The sequence below is a fragment of the Somniosus microcephalus genome, chromosome 11, assembly GCF_052327205.1.
Source record: "Somniosus microcephalus isolate GS21.2 chromosome 11, FLI_Smic_1.0, whole genome shotgun sequence".
Classification (NCBI taxonomy): Eukaryota; Metazoa; Chordata; class Chondrichthyes; order Squaliformes; family Somniosidae; genus Somniosus; species Somniosus microcephalus.
The window spans coordinates 14469440-14490175 of NC_140997.1; positions in this window are offsets into that span (position 1 = coordinate 14469440).

Consider the following 20736-nt stretch of genomic DNA (forward strand, 5'->3'; position numbering starts at 1 on the left):
CGACTACAGCCAAACAATAAACCGCTACACCCTGCTGGACGCCTACCCACTCCCCCGCATAGCTGACATGGTCAACCAGATCGCGCAGTACCGCGTCTTTTCGACCATTGACCTGAAATCAGCGTACCACCAGCTCCCCATCAGCCCTGAAGACCGCCAGTATACTGCTTTTGAGGCAAACGGCCGCCTCTATCACTTCCTTAGGGTTCCCTTCGGCGTTACCAACGGGGTCTCCGTCTTCCAAAGGGAGATGGACCGGATGGTCGATCAAAACGAGCTGCAGGCCACTTCCCTTACCTAGATAATGTGACCATCTGCGGCCATGACTTGCAGGACCATGACGCAAACCTCGAGAAATTCTTCCGCACCGCCCAACTCCTGAACCTGACATATAACAAGGAGAAGTGCATATTCCGCACAGACCGCCTCGCCATCCTTGGCTGTGTTGTAGAACACGGGGTCATCGGTCCCGACCCGGACCGGATGCGTCCCCTTATGGAACTCCCACTGCCCCACTGCCTAAAAGCTCTGAAGAGGTGCCTAGGGTTTTTTTCCTACTACGCTCAGTGGGTCCCCTACTATGCAGACAAAGCCCGTCCGCTGATCAAGTCCACCTCTTTTCCCGTGACGGCAGAGGCCCGCTTAGCCTTCCACCGTATCAAGGAAGACATTGCCAAAGCCACCATGCACGCAGTGGACAAATCCATCCCCTTCCAGGTGGAAAGCGATGCGTCCGACTTCGCTCTGGCCGCCACCCTTAATCAGGCGGGGAGACCTGTGGCATTCTTCTCACGAACCCTCCAGGGCCCAGAGACCAGACACTCCGCGGTCGAGAAGGAGGCCCAGGCTATCGTGGAGGCTGTGCGTCATTGGAGGCACTACCTGGCCGGAAAACGATTTACCCTGCTCACTGACCAGCGTTCAGTTGCTTTTATGTTCAACAACAAGCAGAGGGGCAAAATCAAAAATGACAAGATCTTGAGGTGGAGAATCGAACTTTCCACCTACAATTACGAGATCTTGTACCGGCCTGGGAAGCTCAATGAACCCCCAGATGCCCTATCGCGTGGCACCTGCGCCAGCATGCAGATCGATAGGCTGAGGGCCCTCCACAATGACCTCTGCCACCCGGGGGTCACCAGGTTCTTCCACTTCATCAAGGCCCGCAACCTGCCTTACTCCATCGAGGAGGTCAGGACCATGACCAAGAACTGCCAAGTCTGCGCTGAGTGCAAACCGCACTTTTATAGACCAGACAGAGCCCACCTGATAAAAGCCACTCGCCCTTTCGAACGCCTGAGCGTCGATTTCAAAGGGCCTCTCCCCTCCCCCGACCGCAATGTGTACTTCCTCAACATCATTGACGAGTACTCCCGGTTCCCGTTCGCTATCCCCTGCCCGGACATGACCAGTGCCACGGTCATTAAATCTCTGAACAGCCTCTTCACCCTGTTCGGTTTCCCCAGCTATATCCATAGCGACCGGGGCTCATCGTTTATGAGCGACGAACTCCGCCAGTACCTGCTCGCTAGGGGTATAGCCACAAGCAGGACCACCAGTTACAACCCCCGGGGGAACGGACAGGTGGAAAGAGAGAATGCAACTGTTTGGAAGGCCGCCCTACTAGCCTTAAAGTCTAGGGGCCTTCCGACCTCCCGCTGGCAGGAGGTGCTCCCCGATGCGCTCCACTCGATTCGGTCACTTCTCTGCACTGCCACCAATGCCACCCCTCACGAGAAAATGTTTGTCTTCCCAAGGAAGTCCACATCGGGGACATCGCTACCGCCATGGCTGACGTCCCCAGGGCCGGTACTACTGAGAAGACACGTGAGGGCCAATAAAATGGACCCCCTGGTCGAGAGGGTCGACCTCCTCCACGCCAACCCCCAGTACGCTTACATTGCGTACCCGGACGGGCGGGAGGACACAGTCTCCATACGAGACCTCGCACCCTCGGGGACCGCTGTAACCCACTACCCATTACCACCACCCCCCACGACCCGATATCCAACCCCAGCAGCCGGCACGCCTGAGCCCGTCACCCACGAGGACTACACTCCAGGGCCCCAGCCTACACGGGACGCGACGCCGGAAGCTCCACCACCCCTGCCGTCGCCACGTCGATCACAGCGGCACACAAGACCTCCGGAGAGACTCCAACACACGAACTTTTAAATACACTTCACCCTGCCGGACTCATTTTTAAACAAGGGGTGAATGTGGTAAACCACTGTTATACCTGTCTGTAGAGGTAAGTGTATTCCACAAGGTACAGGTCTGGACATGCCTCGGCTGACTCCTCCCACTATTCCAGGTATATAAGTGACTACCTCCCAGTCCCTTAGTATTCTGGACGGGTCGACCACTCGAGACAAGACCTTCATTCTTTAGTTAATAAAAGCCTGATTGTTACTCGTTCAACCTCAGTCTTTTGAGTAATTGATGGCGCATCAGTGAGTTTATATCAGGGTGAGTGTGTTTATATCAGGGTGAGTGTGTTTATATCAGGGTGAGTGTGTTTATATCAGGGAGAGTGTGATTATATCAGGGTGAGTGTGTTTATATCAGGGTGAGTGTGTTTATATCAGGGTGTGATGGTGTTTATATCAGGGTGTGATTGTGTTTATATCAGGGTGTGAGTGTGTTTATATCAGGGTGAGTGTGTTTATATCAGGGTGAGTGTGTTTATATCAAGGTGTGAGTGTGTTTATATCAGAGTGCGTGAGTTTATATCAGTGTGTGAGTGTGTTTATATAAGGGTGAGTGTGCTTATATCAGGGTGAGTGTGTTCTTATCTGGGTCAGTGTGTTTATATCAGGGTGAGTGTGTTTAAATCAGGGTGAGTGTGTTTATATCAGGGTGAGTGTGTTTATATCAGGGTGGGTGTGTTTATATCAGGGTGAGTGTGTTTATATCAGGGTGAGTGTGTTTAGATCAGGGTGTGAGTGTGTTTATATCAGGGTGAGTGTTATTATTTCAGGGTGTGAGTGTGTTTATATCAGGGTGAGTATGTTTATATCAGGGTGAGTGACTTTATATCAGGGTGTGAGTGTGTTTATATCAGAGTGACGGTGTTTATATCAGTGTGAGTGTGTTTATATCAGGGTGAGTGTGTTTTTATCAGGTTGAGTGTGTTTATATCAGGGTGTGAGTGTGTTTATATCAGGGTGAGTTTGTTTATATCAGGGAGAGTGTGATTATATCAGGGTGAGTGTGTTTATATCAGGGTGAGTGTGTTTATATCAGGGTGTGATGGTGTTTATATCAGGGTGTGATTGTGTTTATATCAGGGTGTGAGTGTGTTTATATCAGAGTGACGGTGTTTATATCAGTGTGAGTGTGTTTATATCAGGGTGAGTGTGTTTTTATCAAGTTGAGTGTGTTTATATCAGGGTGTGAGTGTGTTTATATCAGGGTGAGTTTGTTTATATCAGGGAGAGTGTGATTATATCAGGGTGAGTGTGTTTATATCAGGGTGAGTGTGTTTATATCAGGGTGTGATGGTGTATATATCAGGGTGTGATTGTGTTTATATCAGGGTGTGAGTGTGTTTATATCAGGGTGAGTGTGTTTATATCAGGGTGAGTGTGTTTATATCAGGGTGAGTGTGTTTATATCAAGGTGTGAGTGTGTTTATATCAGAGTGCGTGAGTTTATATCAGTGTGTGAGTGTGTTTATATCAGGGTGAGTGTGCTTATATCAGGGTGAGTGTGTTCTTATCTGGGTCAGTGTGTTTATATCAGGGTGAGTGTGTTTAAATCAGGGTGAGTGTGTTTATATCAGGGTGAGTGTGTTTATATCAGGGTGGGTGTGTTTATATCAGGGTGAGTGTGTTTATATCAGGGTGAGTGTGTTTAGATCAGGGTGTGAGTGTGTTTATATCAGGGTGAGTGTTTTTATTTCAGGGTGTGAGTGTGTTTATATCAGGGTGAGTATGCTTATATCAGGGTGAGTGACTTTATATCAGGATGTGAGTGTGTTTATATCAGAGTGACGGTGTTTATATCAGTGTGAGTGTGTTTATATCAGGGTGACTGTGTTATTATCAGGTTGAGTGTGTTTATATCAGGGTGTGAGTTTGTTTATATCAGGGTGAGTTTGTTTTTATCAGGGTGAGTGTGTTTTTATCACGGTGTGAGTGTGTTTATATCAGGGAGAGTGTGTTTATATCAGGGTGTGATTGTGTTTATATCAGGGGGAGTGTGTTTATATCAGGTGGAGTGTGTTTATATCAGGGTGTGAGTGTGTTTATATCAGGGTGAGTGTGTGTATATCAGGCTGTGAGTGTTTTTATATCAGTGTGTGAATGTGTTTATATCAGGGTGAGTGTGTTTTTATCAGGGTGAGTGTATTCATATCAGGTTGAGTATCAGTTTATATCAGGGTGAGTGTGTTTATATCAGGGTGAGTGTGTTTATATCAGTGTGCGTGTGTTTATATCAGGATGTGCATGTGTTTATATCAGGGTGATTATGTTTATATCAGGGTGAGTATGTTTATATCAGGGTGAGTGAGTTTATATCAGTGTGAGTGAGTTTATATCAGGATGAGTGTGTTTATATCAGGGTGAGTGTGTTTATATCAGGATGAGTATGTTTATATCAGGGTGGGTGAGTATATATCAGGGTGAGTGTGTTTATATCAGGGTGAGTCTGTTTAAATCAGGGTGAGTGAGTTTATAACAGGGTGTGAATGTGTTTATATCAGGGTGAGTATGTTTATATCAGTGTGTGAGTGTGTTTATGTCAGGGTGTGAGTGTGTCTATATCAGGGTGTGAGTGTGTTTATATCAGGGTGAGTGTGTTTATATCAGGGTGAGTGTGTTTATATCAGGGTGAGTGTGTTTATATCAGGGTGAGTGTGTTTATATCAGGGTGAGTGTGTTTATATCAAGATGTGAGTGTGTTTATATCAGAGTGAGTGAGTTTATATCAGTGTGTGAGTGTGTTTCTATCAGGGTGAGTTTGTTTATATCAGGGTGAGTGCATTTATATCAGGGTGAGTGTGTTTATATCAGGGTGTGAGTGTGTTTATATCAGGGTGAGTGTTTTTATTTCAGGGTGTGAGTTTGTTTATATCAGGGCGAGTGTTTTTATTTCAGGGTGTGAGTGTGTTTATATCAGGGTGAGTGTGTTTATATCAGGGTGTGAGTATGTTTATATCAGAGTGAGTGTGTTTATATCAGGGAGAGTGTGTTTATATCAGGGTGTGATTGTGTTTATATCAGGGGGAGTGTGTTTATATCAGGTGGAGTGTGTTTATATCAGGGTGTGAGTGTGTTTATATCAGGGTGAGTGTGTGTATATCAGGCTGTGAGTGTTTTTATATCAGTGTGTGAATGTGTTTATATCAGGGTGAGTGTGTTTATATCAGGGTGTGCATGTGTTTATTTCAGGGTGATTATGTTTATATCAGGGTGAGTAGGTTTATATCAGGGTGAGTGAGTTTATATCAGTGTGAGTGAGTTTATATCAGGATGAGTGTGTTTATATCAGGGTGAGTGTGTTTATATCAGGGTGTGCGTGTCTTTATATCAGAGTGATTATGTTTATATCAGGGTGAGTATGTTTATATCAGGGTGAGTGAGTTTATATCAGGGTGAGTGTGTTTATATCAGGGTGAGTGTGTTTAAATCAGGGTGAGTGTGTTTATAACAGGGTGTGAATGTGTTTATATCAGGGTGAGTATGTTTATATCAGTGTGTGAGTGTGTTTATATCAGGGTGTGAGTGTGTTTATATCAGGGTGAGTGTGTTTATTTCAGGGTGAGTGTGTTTATATCAGGGTGAGTGTGTTTATATCAGGGTGAGTGTGTTTATATCAAGGTGTGAGTGTGTTTATATCAGAGTGAGTGAGTTTATATCAGTGTGTGAGTGTGTTTATATCAGGGTGAGTGTGTTTATATCAGGGTGAGTGACAGTGACAGGGTAACACAAAGAATTCGACCCAACACAATCGTCGCTAAGCAAAAGGAAAAATATCTGTCATATTGGGCAGAAACAACAAAAACCCAAAGCAAACTCAATTGCTACTTGGCCCTAAACAGACAATACAACATAGCTGATTACCTGACCATGGTAAAGGATAACAAACTGAGAAGAACCTTGACAAGGTACAGACTTAGCGAACATAGCCTAGCGATCGAAAAAGGCAGACACAGGCAGACCAGGCTGCCAAGAGAAGACAGGATATGCTCTCACTGCAGTCAGGGAGTAGTTGAGACAGAGATGCACTTCCTCACAGCCTGTGGAAAATATCAGGGCATCAGAGAGAATTTCTATCAAAAATTCTCACAAATATGCCCTGAATTCAGAAATCTGACTGACAACCAAAAACTCCCATTCCTACTGGGGGAGGAGAGAAGCTGTGTAACACTGGCGGCACACTATGTTACAGCTTGCCATGAACAGAGGGACAACCAGTAAACTAAGACAAGAGTATATATAAACAAGGCGAAAGTATATTTATAAACTCAGGGATATACCTGTTTATACACTGTATGAATGGAACCGCGTTTATGTGTTCAACCATAAATGTATTTTGATGCTTTGGCAACATAAGATGTACCTTATCATGCCAATAAAGCGATTTGTATTGTATTGTATTGTATTGAGTGCATTTATATCAGGGTGTGTGTGTTTATATCAGGGTGTGAGTGTGTTTATGTCAGGGTGAGTGTTTTTATTTCAGGGTGTGAGTGTGTTTATATCAGGGCGAGTGTTTTTATTTCAGGGTGTGAGTGTGTTTATATCAGGGTGAGTGTGTTTATATCAGGGTGTGAGTATGTTTATATCAGAGTGAGTGTGTTTATATCAGGGTGAGAGTGTTTATATCAGGCTGTGAGTGTTTTTTTATCAGTGTGTGCATGTGTTTATATCAGGGTGAGTGTGTTTATATCAGGGTGAGTGTGTTTATATCAGGGTGAGTGTGTTTATATCAGGATGAGTGTGTTTAGATCAGGGTGAGTGTGTTTATATCAGGGTGAGTGTTTCTATTTCAGGGTGTGAGTGTGTTTATACCAGGGTGTGAGTGTGTTTATATCAGTGTGAGTGTGCTTATATCAGGGTTATTGTGTTTATATCAGGGTGAGTGTTTTTTTATCAGGGTGTAAGTGTCTTTATATCAGGGTGAGTGTGTTTATTTCAGGGTGAGTGTCTTCATATCAGGTTGAGTATGAGTTTATAACAGGGTGAGTGCATTTATATCAGGGTGAGTGTGTTTATATCAGGGTGTGCATGTGTTTATATCAGGGTGATTATGTTTATATCAGGGTGAGTATGTGTATATCAGTGTGAGTGAATTTATATCAGTGTGAGTGAGTTTATATCAGGATGAGTGTGTTTATATCAGGGTGAGTGTTTCTATTTCAGGGAGTGAGTGTGTTTGTATCAGGGTGATTATGTTTATATCAGGGTGAGTATGTTTATATCAGGGTGAGTGAGTTTATATCAGTGTGAGTGTGTTTATATCAGGGTGAGTGTGTTTATATCAGGGTGAGTATGTTTATATCAGTGTGTGAGTGTGTTTATATCAGGGTGTGAGTGTGTTTATATCAGAGTGTGAGTGTGTTTATATCAGGGTGAGTGTGTTTATATCAGGGTGAGTGTGCTTATATCAGGGTGAGTGTGTTTATATCAGGGTGAGTGTGTTTATATCAGGGTGAGTGTGTTTATATCAAGGTGTGAGTGTGTTTATTTCAGAGTGAGTGAGTTTATATCAGTGTGTGAGTGTGTTTATATCAGGGTGAGTGTGTTTATATCAGGGTGAGTGCATTTATATCAGGGTGAGTGTGTTTATATCAGGGTGTGAGTGTGTTTATATCAGGGCGAGTGTTTTTATTTCAGGGTGTGAGTGTGTTTATATCAGGGTGAGTGTGTTTATATCAGGGTGTGAGTATGTTTATATCAGAGTGAGTGTGTTTATATCAGGGTGAGTGTGTTTATATCAGGGTGTGAGTGTGTTAATATCAGAATGAGACTGTTTGTATCAGGGTATGAGTTTGTTTATATCAAGGTGAGTATGTGATTATATCAGGGTGAGTGTGTTTATATCAGGGTGAGTGTGTTTATATCAGGCAGAGTGTGTTTATATCAGGGTGCGTGTGTTTATATCAGGGTGCGTGCGTTTATATCAGGGTGAGTGTGTTTATATCACGGTGAGTGTGTTTTTATCAAGGTGAGTATGAGTTTATATCAGGGTGAATGTGTTTACATCAGGGTGAATGAATTTATTTCAGGGTGAGTGTGTTTATATCAGGGTGTGAGTGTGTTTATATCAGGGTGAGTGTCCTTATAACAGGGTGAGTGTGTTTATAACAGGGTGTGAGTATGTTTATATCAGGTTGAGTGGGTTTATATCAGAGTGTGAGTGTGGTTGAATAAGGTTGTGAGTGTGTTTATATCAGGGTGAGTGTGTATATATCAGGGTGAGTGCGTTTATATCAGGGTGAGTGTGTTTATATCAGGGTGTGAGTGTGTTTATATCAGTGTGTGAGTGTGTTTATAACAGGCTGTGAGTGTGTTTATATCAGAGTGAGTATGTTTATATCAGGGTGTGAGTGTGTTTATATCAAGGTGTGAGTAAGTTTATATCAGGGTGAGTGTGTTTATATCAGGGTGAGTGTGCTTATATCAGGGTGAGTGTCTTTATATCAGGGTGTGAGTGGGTTTATATCAGGGTGAGTGTGTTTACATCAGGGTGAGTGTGCTTATATCAGGATGAGTGTGTTTATAAACAGGGACTGAGTGTGTTTTCTCAGGGTGTGAGCTTGTTTATATCAGATGAATGTGCTTATATCAGGGTGAGTATCAGTTTATATCAGGGTGAGTGTGTTTATATCAGGGTGAGTATGTTTATATCAGGGTGTGAGTGTGTTTACATCAGGGTGAGTGTGTTTATATCAGGGTCTGAGTCTGTTTATATCAGGGTGTGTGTTTGTTTATCTCAGGGTGAGTGTGTTTGTATCAGGCTGAGTGTGATTATATCAGGGTGAGTGTGTTTATATCAGGGTGTGAGTGTGTTTATATCAGGGTGCGTGTGTTTATATCATGGCCTGAGTGTGTTTATATCAGGGTGTGTGTGTGTTTATATCAGGGTGAGTATGAGTTTATATCTGGGTGAGTGTGTTTATATCAGGGTGAGTGCGTTTATATCAGGGTGAGTGTGTTTATATCAGGTTGAGTTTGTTTATATCAGTGTGAGTGTTTTTATATCAGGATGTGAGTGTTTTTATATCAGGGTGTGAGTGAGTTTATATCAGGGTGTGAGTGTGTTTATATCAGGGTGAGTGAGTTTATATCAGGGTGTGATTGTGTTTATATCAGGGGGATTGTGTTTATATCAGGGGGAGTGTGTTTATATCAGGTTGAGTGTATTTATATCAGGGTGTGAGTGTGTTTATATCAGCGTGAGTGTGTTTATATCAGGGTGTGAGTGTGTTTATATCAGGGAGAGTGTGTGTATATCAGGGTGTGATTGTGTTTATATCAGGGGGAGTGTGTTTATATCAGGTTGAGTGTATTTATATCAGGGTGTGATTGTGTTTATATCAGGGGGAGTGTGTTTATATCAGGTTGAGTGTATTTATATCAGGGTGTGAATGTGTTTATATCAGGGTGAGTGTGTTTATATCAGGGTGTGAGTGGTTTTTTTATCAGTGTGTGAATGTGTTTATGTCAGGGTGAGTGTGTTTATGTCAGGGTGAGTGTGTTTATATCAGGGTGAGTGTGTTTATATCAGGGTGTGAGTGTGTTTATATCAGGGTGAGTGTTTCTATTTCAGGGTGTGAGTGTGTTTGTATCAGGGTGAGTGTGTTTATATCAGGGTGTAAGTGTCTTTATATCAGGGTGAGTGTGTTTATTTCAGGGTGAGTGTCTTCATATCAGGTTGAGTATGAGTTTATAACAGGGTGAGTGCATTTATATCAGGGTGAGTGTGTTTATATCAGGGTGTGCATGTGTTTATATCAGGGTGAGTGTGTTTATATCAGGGTGCGTGTGTTTATATCAGGGTGAGTGTGTTTATATCAGGGTGCGTGTGTTTATATCAGGGTGCGTGCGTTTATATCAGGGTGAGTGTGTTTATATCACGGTGAGTGTGTTTTTATCAAGGTGAGTATGAGTTTATATCAGGGTGAATGTGTTTACATCAGGGTGAATGAATTTATTTCAGGGTGAGTGTGTTTATATCAGGCAGAGTGTGTTTATATCAGGGTGCGTGTGTTTATATCAGGGTGCGTGCGTTTATATCAGGGTGAGTGTGTTTATATCACGGTGAGTGTGTTTTTATCAAGGTGAGTATGAGTTTATATCAGGGTGAATGTGTTTACATCAGGGTGAATGAATTTATTTCAGGGTGAGTGTGTTTATATCAGGGTGTGAGTGTGTTTATATCAGGGTGAGTGTCCTTATAACAGGGTGAGTGTGTTTATAACAGGGTGTGAGTATGTTTATATCAGGTTGAGTGGGTTTATATCAGAGTGTGAGTGTGGTTGAATAAGGTTGTGAGTGTGTTTATATCAGGGTGTGAGTGTGTTTATATCAGGGTGAGTGTGTTTATATCAGGGTGAGTGTGTTTATATCAGGGTGAGTGTGTTTATATCAGGGTGTGAGTGTGTTTATATCAGGGTGAGTGTTTCTATTTCAGGGTGTGAGTGTGTTTGTATCAGGGTGAGTGTGTTTATATCAGGGTGTAAGTGTCTTTATATCAGGGTGAGTGTGTTTATTTCAGGGTGAGTGTCTTCATATCAGGTTGAGTATGAGTTTATAACAGGGTGAGTGCATTTATATCAGGGTGAGTGTGTTTATATCAGGGTGTGCATGTGTTTATATCAGGGTGATTATGTTTATATCAGGGTGAGTATGTGTATATCAGTGTGAGTGAATTTATATCAGTGTGAGTGAGTTTATATCAGGATGAGTGTGTTTATATCAGGGTGAGTGTTTCTATTTCAGGGAGTGAGTGTGTTTGTATCAGGGTGATTATGTTTATATCAGGGTGAGTATGTTTATATCAGGGTGAGTATGTTTATATCAGTGTGTGAGTGTGTTTATATCAGGGTGTGAGTGTGTTTATATCAGAGTGTGAGTGTGTTTATATCAGGGTGAGTGTGTTTATATCAGGGTGAGTGTGCTTATATCAGGGTGAGTGTGTTTATATCAGGGTGAGTGTGTTTATATCAGGGTGAGTGTGTTTATATCAAGGTGTGAGTGTGTTTATTTCAGAGTGAGTGAGTTTATATCAGTGTGTGAGTGTGTTTATATCAGGGTGAGTGTGTTTATATCAGGGTGAGTGCATTTATATCAGGGTGAGTGTGTTTATATCAGGGTGTGAGTGTGTTTATATCAGGGCGAGTGTTTTTATTTCAGGGTGTGAGTGTGTTTATATCAGGGTGAGTGTGTTTATATCAGGGTGTGAGTATGTTTATATCAGAGTGAGTGTGTTTATATCAGGGTGAGTGTGTTTATATCAGGGTGTGAGTGTGTTAATATCAGAATGAGACTGTTTGTATCAGGGTATGAGTTTGTTTATATCAAGGTGAGTATGTGATTATATCAGGGTGAGTGTGTTTATATCAGGGTGAGTGTGTTTATATCAGGCAGAGTGTGTTTATATCAGGGTGCGTGTGTTTATATCAGGGTGCGTGCGTTTATATCAGGGTGAGTGTGTTTATATCACGGTGAGTGTGTTTTTATCAAGGTGAGTATGAGTTTATATCAGGGTGAATGTGTTTACATCAGGGTGAATGAATTTATTTCAGGGTGAGTGTGTTTATATCAGGGTGTGAGTGTGTTTATATCAGGGTGAGTGTCCTTATAACAGGGTGAGTGTGTTTATAACAGGGTGTGAGTATGTTTATATCAGGTTGAGTGGGTTTATATCAGAGTGTGAGTGTGGTTGAATAAGGTTGTGAGTGTGTTTATATCAGGGTGAGTGTGTATATATCAGGGTGAGTGCGTTTATATCAGGGTGAGTGTGTTTATATCAGGGTGTGAGTGTGTTTATATCAGTGTGTGAGTGTGTTTATAACAGGCTGTGAGTGTGTTTATATCAGAGTGAGTATGTTTATATCAGGGTGTGAGTGTGTTTATATCAAGGTGTGAGTAAGTTTATATCAGGGTGAGTGTGTTTATATCAGGGTGAGTGTGCTTATATCAGGGTGAGTGTCTTTATATCAGGGTGTGAGTGGGTTTATATCAGGGTGAGTGTGTTTACATCAGGGTGAGTGTGCTTATATCAGGATGAGTGTGTTTATAAACAGGGACTGAGTGTGTTTTCTCAGGGTGTGAGCTTGTTTATATCAGATGAATGTGCTTATATCAGGGTGAGTATCAGTTTATATCAGGGTGAGTGTGTTTATATCAGGGTGAGTATGTTTATATCAGGGTGTGAGTGTGTTTACATCAGGGTGAGTGTGTTTATATCAGGGTCTGAGTCTGTTTATATCAGGGTGTGTGTTTGTTTATCTCAGGGTGAGTGTGTTTGTATCAGGCTGAGTGTGATTATATCAGGGTGAGTGTGTTTATATCAGGGTGTGAGTGTGTTTATATCAGGGTGCGTGTGTTTATATCATGGCCTGAGTGTGTTTATATCAGGGTGTGTGTGTGTTTATATCAGGGTGAGTATGAGTTTATATCTGGGTGAGTGTGTTTATATCAGGGTGAGTGCGTTTATATCAGGGTGAGTGTGTTTATATCAGGTTGAGTTTGTTTATATCAGTGTGAGTGTTTTTATATCAGGATGTGAGTGTTTTTATATCAGGGTGTGAGTGAGTTTATATCAGGGTGTGAGTGTGTTTATATCAGGGTGAGTGAGTTTATATCAGGGTGTGATTGTGTTTATATCAGGGGGATTGTGTTTATATCAGGGGGAGTGTGTTTATATCAGGTTGAGTGTATTTATATCAGGGTGTGAGTGTGTTTATATCAGCGTGAGTGTGTTTATATCAGGGTGTGAGTGTGTTTATATCAGGGAGAGTGTGTGTATATCAGGGTGTGATTGTGTTTATATCAGGGGGAGTGTGTTTATATCAGGTTGAGTGTATTTATATCAGGGTGTGATTGTGTTTATATCAGGGGGAGTGTGTTTATATCAGGTTGAGTGTATTTATATCAGGGTGTGAATGTGTTTATATCAGGGTGAGTGTGTTTATATCAGGGTGTGAGTGGTTTTTTTATCAGTGTGTGAATGTGTTTATGTCAGGGTGAGTGTGTTTATGTCAGGGTGAGTGTGTTTATATCAGGGTGAGTGTGTTTATATCAGGGTGTGAGTGTGTTTATATCAGGGTGAGTGTTTCTATTTCAGGGTGTGAGTGTGTTTATATCAGGGTGAGTGTGTTTATATCAGGGTGAGTGTGTTTATATCAGGATGAGTGTGTTTATATCAGGGTGAGTGTGTTTATATCAGGGTGAGAGTGTGTTTATACCAGGGTGTGAGTGTGTTTATATCAGTGTGAGTCTGTTTATATCAGGGTTATTGTGTTTATATCAGGGTGAGTGTTTTTTTATCAGGGTGTGAGTGTGTTTATATCAGGGTGAGTGTGTTTTTATCAGGGTGAGTGTCTTCATATCAGGTTGAGTATGAGTTTATATCAGGGTGAGTGTGTTTATATCAGGGTGAGTGTGTTTATGTCAGGGTGTGCATGTGTTTATATCAGGGTGATTATGTTTATATCAGGGTGAGTATGTTTATATCAGGGTGAGTGAGTTTATGTCAGTGTGAGTGAGTTTATATCAGGCTGAGTGTGTTTATATCAGGGTGACTGTGTTTATATCAGGGTGTGCGTGTGTTTATATCAGGGTGATTATGTTTATATCAGGGTGAGTGTTTCTATTTCAGGGTGTGAGTGTGTTTATATCAGGGTGAGTGTGCTTATATCAGGGTGAGTGTGTTTATATCCGGATGAGTGTGTTTATATCAGTGTGCGTGTGTTTATATCAGGATGAGTGTGTTTATATCAGGGTGTGAGTGTGTTTATATCAGGGTGTGAGTGTGTTTATATCAGGGTGAGTGTGTTTATATCAGGGTGAGTGTGTTTATATCAGGGTGAGTGTGTTTATATCAAGGTGTGAGTGTGTTTATATCAGAGTGAGTGAGTTTATATCAGTGTGTGAGTGTGTTTATATCAGGGTGAGTGTGTTTATATCAGGGTGAGTGCATTTATATCAGGGTGAGTGTGTTTATATCAGGGTGTGAGTGTGTTTATATCAGGGTGAGTGTTTTTATTTCAGGGTGTGAGTGTGTTTATATCAGGGCGAGTGTTTTTATTTCAGGGTGTGAGTTTGTTTATATCAGGGTGAGTATGTTTATATCAGGGTGTGAGTATGTTTATATCAGAGTGAGTGTGTTTATATCAGGGTGAGTGTGTTTATATCAGGCTGTGAGTGTTTTTTTATCAGTGTGTGAATGTGTTTATATCAGGGTGAGTGTGTTTATATCAGGGTGAGTGTGTTTATATCAGGGTGAGTGTGTTTATATCAGGGTGTGAGTGTGTTTATATCAGGGTGAGTGGTTCTATTTCAGGGTGTGAGTGCGTTTATATCAGGGTGAGTGTGTTTATATCAGGATGAGTGTGTTTAGATCAGGGTGAGTGTGTTTATATCAAGGTGAGTGTGTTTATATCAGGCTGTGAGTGTGTTTATACCAGGGTGTGAGTGTGTTTATATCAGTGTGAGTGTGTTTATATCAGGGTTATTGTGTTTATATCAGGGTGAGTGTTTTTTTATCAGGGTGTAAGTGTCTTTATATCAGGGTGAGTGTGTTTATTTCAGGGTGAGTGTCTTCATATCAGGTTGAGTATGAGTTTATATCAGGGTGAGTGTGTTTATATCACGGTGAGTGTGTTTATATCAGGGTGTGCAAGTGTTTATATCAGGGTGATTATGTTTATATCAGGGTGAGTATGTGTATATCAGCGTGAGTGAATTTATATCAGTGCGAGTGAGTTTATATCAGGATGAGTGTGTTTATATCAGGGTGAGTGTGTTTATATCAGGGTGTGCGTGTGTTTATATCAGGGTGATTATGTTTATGTCAGGGTGAGTGTTTCTATTTCAGGGTGTGAGTGTGTTTGTATCAGGGTGATTATGTTTATATCAGGGTGAGTATGTTTATATCAGGGTGAGTGAGTTTATATCAGTGTGAGTGTGTTTATATCAGGGTGAGTGTGTTTATATCAGGGTGAGTATGTTTATATCAGTGTGTGAGTGTGTTTATATCAGGGTGTGAGTGTGTTTATATCAGAGTGTGAGTGTGTTTATATCAGGGTGAGTGTGTTTATATCAGGGTGAGTGTGTTTATATCAGGGTGAGTGTGTTTATATCAAGGTGTGAGTGTGTTTATATCAGAGTGAGTGAGTTTATATCAGTGTGTGAGTGTGTTTATATCAGGGTGAGTGTGTTTATATCAGGGTGAGTGCATTTATATCAGGGTGTGAGTGTGTTTATATCAGGGCGAGTGTTTTTATTTCAGGGTGTGAGTGTGTTTATATCAGGGTGAGGGTGTTTATATCAGGGTGTGAGTATGTTTATATCAGAGTGAGTGTGTTTATATCAGGGTGAGTGTGTTTTTATCAGAGTTTGAGTGTGTTTATACAAGGATGAGACTGTTTATATCAGGGTGAGTGTGTTCATATCAGGATGAGTGTGTTTATATCAGGGTGTGAGTGTGTTAATATCAGAATGAGACTGTTTGTATCAGGGTATGAGTTTGTTTATATCAAGGTGAGTATGTGATTATATCAGGGTGAGTGTGTTTATATCAGGGTGAGTGTGTTTATATCAGGCAGAGTGTGTTTATATCAGGGTGCGTGTGTTTATATCAGGGTGCGTGCGTTTATATCAGGGTGAGTGTGTTTATATCACGGTGAGTGTGTTTTTATCAAGGTGAGTATGAGTTTATATCAGGGTGAATGTGTTTACATCAGGGTGAATGAATTTATTTCAGGGTGAGTGTGTTTATATCAGGGTGTGAGTGTGTTTATATCAGGGTGAGTGTCCTTATAACAGGGTGAGTGTGTTTATAACAGGGTGTGAGTATGTTTATATCAGGGTGAGTGGGTTTATATCAGAGTGTGAGTGTGGTTGTATAAGGTTGTGAGTGTGTTTATATCAGGGTGAGTGTGTATATATCAGGGTGAGTGCGTTTATATCAGGGTGAGTGTGTTTATATCAGGGTGTGAGTGTGTTTATATCAGTGTGTGAGTGTGTTTATAACAGGGTGTGAGTGTGTTTATATCAGAGTGAGTATGTTTATATCAGGGTGTGAGTGTGTTTATATCAAGGTGTGAGTAAGTTTATATCAGGGTGAGTGTGTTTATATCAGGGTGAGTGTGCTTATATCAGGGTGAGTGTCTTTATATCAGGGTGTGAGTGGGTTTATATCAGGGTGAGTGTGTTTACATCAGGGTGAGTGTGTTTATATCAGGATGAGTGTGTTTATAAACAGGGACTGAGTGTGTTTTCTCAGGGTGTGAGCTTGTTTATATCAGATGAATGTGTTTATATCAGGGTGAGTATCAGTTTATATCAGGGTGAGTGTGTTTATATCAGGGTGAGTATGTTTATATCAGGGTGTGAGTGTGTTTACATCAGGGTGAGTGTGTTTATATCAGGGTCTGAGTCTGTTTATATCAGGGTGTGTGTTTGTTTATCTCAGGGTGAGTGTGTTTGTATCAGGCTGAGTGTGATCATATCAGGGTGAGTGTGTTTATATCAGGGTGTGAGTGTGTTTATATCAGGCTGAGTGTGATTATATCAGGGTGAGTGTGTTTATATCAGAGTGTGAGTGTGTTTGTATCAGGCTGAGTGTGATTATATCAGGGTGAGTGTGTTTATATCAGGGTGTGAGTGTGTTTATATCAGGGTGCGTGTGTTTATATCATGGCCTGAGTGTGTTTATATCAGGGTGTGTGTGTGTTTATATCAGGGTGAGTATGAGTTTATATCTGGGTGAGTGTGTTTATATCAGGGTGAGTGAGTTTATATCAGGGTGAGTGTGTTTATATCAGGTTGAGTTTGTTTATATCAGGGTGAGTGTTTTTTTATCAGGATGTGTGTGTTTTTATATAAGGGTGTGAGTGAGTTTATATCAGGGTGTGAGTGTGTTTATATCAGGGTGAGTGAGTTTATATCAGGGTGTGATTGTGTTTATATCAGGGGGATTGTGTTTATATCAGAGGGAGTGTGTTTATATCAGGTTGAGTGTATTTATATCAGGGTGTGAGTGTGTTTATATCAGGGTGAGTGTGTTTATATCAGGGTGTGAGCGTGTTTATATCAGGGAGAGTGTGTTTATATCAGGGTGTGATTGTGTTTATATCAGGGGGAGTGTGTTTATATCAGGTTGAGTGTATTTATATCAGGGTGTGATTGTGTTTATATCAGGGGGAGTGTGTTTATATCAGGTTGAGTGTATTTATATCAGGGTGTGAATGTGTTTATATCAGGGTGAGTGTGTTTATATCAGGGTGTGAGTGGTTTTTTTATCAGTGTGTGAATGTGTTTATGTCAGGGTGAGTGTGTTTATGTCAGGGTGAGTGTGTTTATATCAGGGTGAGTGTGTTTATATCAGGGTGTGAGTGTGTTTATATCAGGGTGAGTGTTTCTATTTCAGGGTGTGAGTGTGTTTATATCAGGGTGAGTGTGTTTATATCAGGGTGAGTGTGTTTATATCAGGATGAGTGTGTTTAGATCAGGGTGAGTGTGTTTATATCAGGGTGAGTGTGTTTATATCAGGGTGAGAGTGTGTTTATACCAGGGTGTGAGTGTGTTTATATCAGTGTGAGTCTGTTTATATCAGGGTTATTGTGTTTATATCAGGGTGGGTGTTTTTTTATCAGGGTGTGAGTGTGTTTATATCAGGGTGAGTGTGTTTTTATCAGGGTGAGTGTCTTCATATCAGGTTGAGTATGAGTTTATATCAGGGTGAGTGTGTTTATATCAGGGTGAGTGTGTTTATGTCAGGGTGTGCATGTGTTTATATCAGGGTGATTATGTTTATATCAGGGTGAGTATGTTTATATCAGGGTGAGTGAGTTTATGTCAGTGTGAGTGAGTTTATATCAGGCTGAGTGTGTTTATATCAGGGTGACTGTGTTTATATCAGGGTGTGCGTGTGTTTATATCAGGGTGATTATGTTTATATCAGGGTGAGTGTTTCTATTTCAGGGTGTGAGTGTGTTTATATCAGGGTGAGTGTGCTTATATCAGGGTGAGTGTGTTTATATCCGGATGAGTGTGTTTATATCAGTGTGCGTGTGTTTATATCAGGATGAGTGTGTTTATATCAGGGTGTGAGTGTGTTTATATCAGGGTGTGAGTGTGTTTATATCAGGGTGAGTGTGTTTATATCAGGGTGAGTGTGTTTATATCAGGGTGAGTGTGTTTATATCAAGGTGTGAGTGTGTTTATATCAGAGTGAGTGAGTTTATATCAGTGTGTGAGTGTGTTTATATCAGGGTGAGTGTGTTTATATCAGGGTGAGTGCATTTATATCAGGGTGAGTGTGTTTATATCAGGGTGTGAGTGTGTTTATATCAGGGTGAGTGTTTTTATTTCAGGGTGTGAGTGTGTTTATATCAGGGCGAGTGTTTTTATTTCAGGGTGTGAGTTTGTTTATATCAGGGTGAGTATGTTTATATCAGGGTGTGAGTATGTTTATATCAGAGTGAGTGTGTTTATATCAGGGTGAGTGTGTTTATATCAGGCTGTGAGTGTTTTTTTATCAGTGTGTGAATGTGTTTATATCAGGGTGAGTGTGTTTATATCAGGGTGAGTGTGTTTATATCAGGGTGAGTGTGTTTATATCAGGGTGTGAGTGTGTTTATATCAGGGTGAGTGGTTCTATTTCAGGGTGTGAGTGCGTTTATATCAGGGTGAGTGTGTTTATATCAGGATGAGTGTGTTTAGATCAGGGTGAGTGTGTTTATATCAAGGTGAGTGTGTTTATATCAGGCTGTGAGCGTGTTTATACCAGGGTGTGAGTGTGTTTATATCAGTGTGAGTGTGTTTATATCAGGGTTATTGTGTTTATATCAGGGTGAGTGTTTTTTTATCAGGGTGTAAGTGTCTTTATATCAGGGTGAGTGTGTTTATTTCAGGGTGAGTGTCTTCATATCAGGTTGAGTATGAGTTTATATCAGGGTGAGTGTGTTTATATCATGGTGAGTGTGTTTATATCAGGGTGTGCAAGTGTTTATATCAGGGTGATTATGTTTATATCAGGGTGAGTATGTGTATATCAGCGTGAGTGAATTTATATCAGTGCGAGTGAGTTTATATCAGGATGAGTGTGTTTATATCAGGGTGAGTGTGTTTATATCAGGGTGTGCGTGTGTTTATATCAGGGTGATTATGTTTATGTCAGGGTGAGTGTTTCTATTTCAGGGTGTGAGTGTGTTTGTATCAGGGTGATTATGTTTATATCAGGGTGAGTATGTTTATATCAGGGTGAGTGAGTTTATATCAGTGTGAGTGTGTTTATATCAGGGTGAGTGTGTTTATATCAGGGTGAGTATGTTTATATCAGTGTGTGAGTGTGTTTATATCAGGGTGTGAGTGTGTTTATATCAGAGTGTGAGTGTGTTTATATCAGGGTGAGTGTGTTTATATCAGGGTGAGTGTGTTTATATCAGGGTGAGTGTGTTTATATCAAGGTGTGAGTGTGTTTATATCAGAGTGAGTGAGTTTATATCAGTGTGTGAGTGTGTTTATATCAGGGTGAGTGTGTTTATATCAGGGTGAGTGCATTTATATCAGGGTGTGAGTGTGTTTATATCAGGGCGAGTGTTTTTATTTCAGGGTGTGAGTGTGTTTATATCAGGGTGAGGGTGTTTATATCAGGGTGTGAGTATGTTTATATCAGAGTGAGTGTGTTTATATCAGGGTGAGTGTGTTTTTATCAGAGTTTGAGTGTGTTTATACAAGGATGAGACTGTTTATATCAGGGTGAGTGTGTTCATATCAGGATGAGTGTGTTTATATCAGGGTGTGAGTGTGTTAATATCAGAATGAGACTGTTTGTATCAGGGTATGAGTTTGTTTATATCAAGGTGAGTATGTGATTATATCAGGGTGAGTGTGTTTATATCAGGGTGAGTGTGTTTATATCAGGCAGAGTGTGTTTATATCAGGGTGCGTGTGTTTATATCAGGGTGCGTGCGTTTATATCAGGGTGAGTGTGTTTATATCACGGTGAGTGTGTTTTTATCAAGGTGAGTATGAGTTTATATCAGGGTGAATGTGTTTACATCAGGGTGAATGAATTTATTTCAGGGTGAGTGTGTTTATATCAGGGTGTGAGTGTGTTTATATCAGGGTGAGTGTCCTTATAACAGGGTGAGTGTGTTTATAACAGGGTGTGAGTATGTTTATATCAGGGTGAGTGGGTTTATATCAGAGTGTGAGTGTGGTTGTATAAGGTTGTGAGTGTGTTTATATCAGGGTGAGTGTGTATATATCAGGGTGAGTGCGTTTATATCAGGGTGAGTGTGTTTATATCAGGGTGTGAGTGTGTTTATATCAGTGTGTGAGTGTGTTTATAACAGGGTGTGAGTGTGTTTATATCAGAGTGAGTATGTTTATATCAGGGTGTGAGTGTGTTTATATCAAGGTGTGAGTAAGTTTATATCAGGGTGAGTGTGTTTATATCAGGGTGAGTGTGCTTATATCAGGGTGAGTGTCTTTATATCAGGGTGTGAGTGGGTTTATATCAGGGTGAGTGTGTTTACATCAGGGTGAG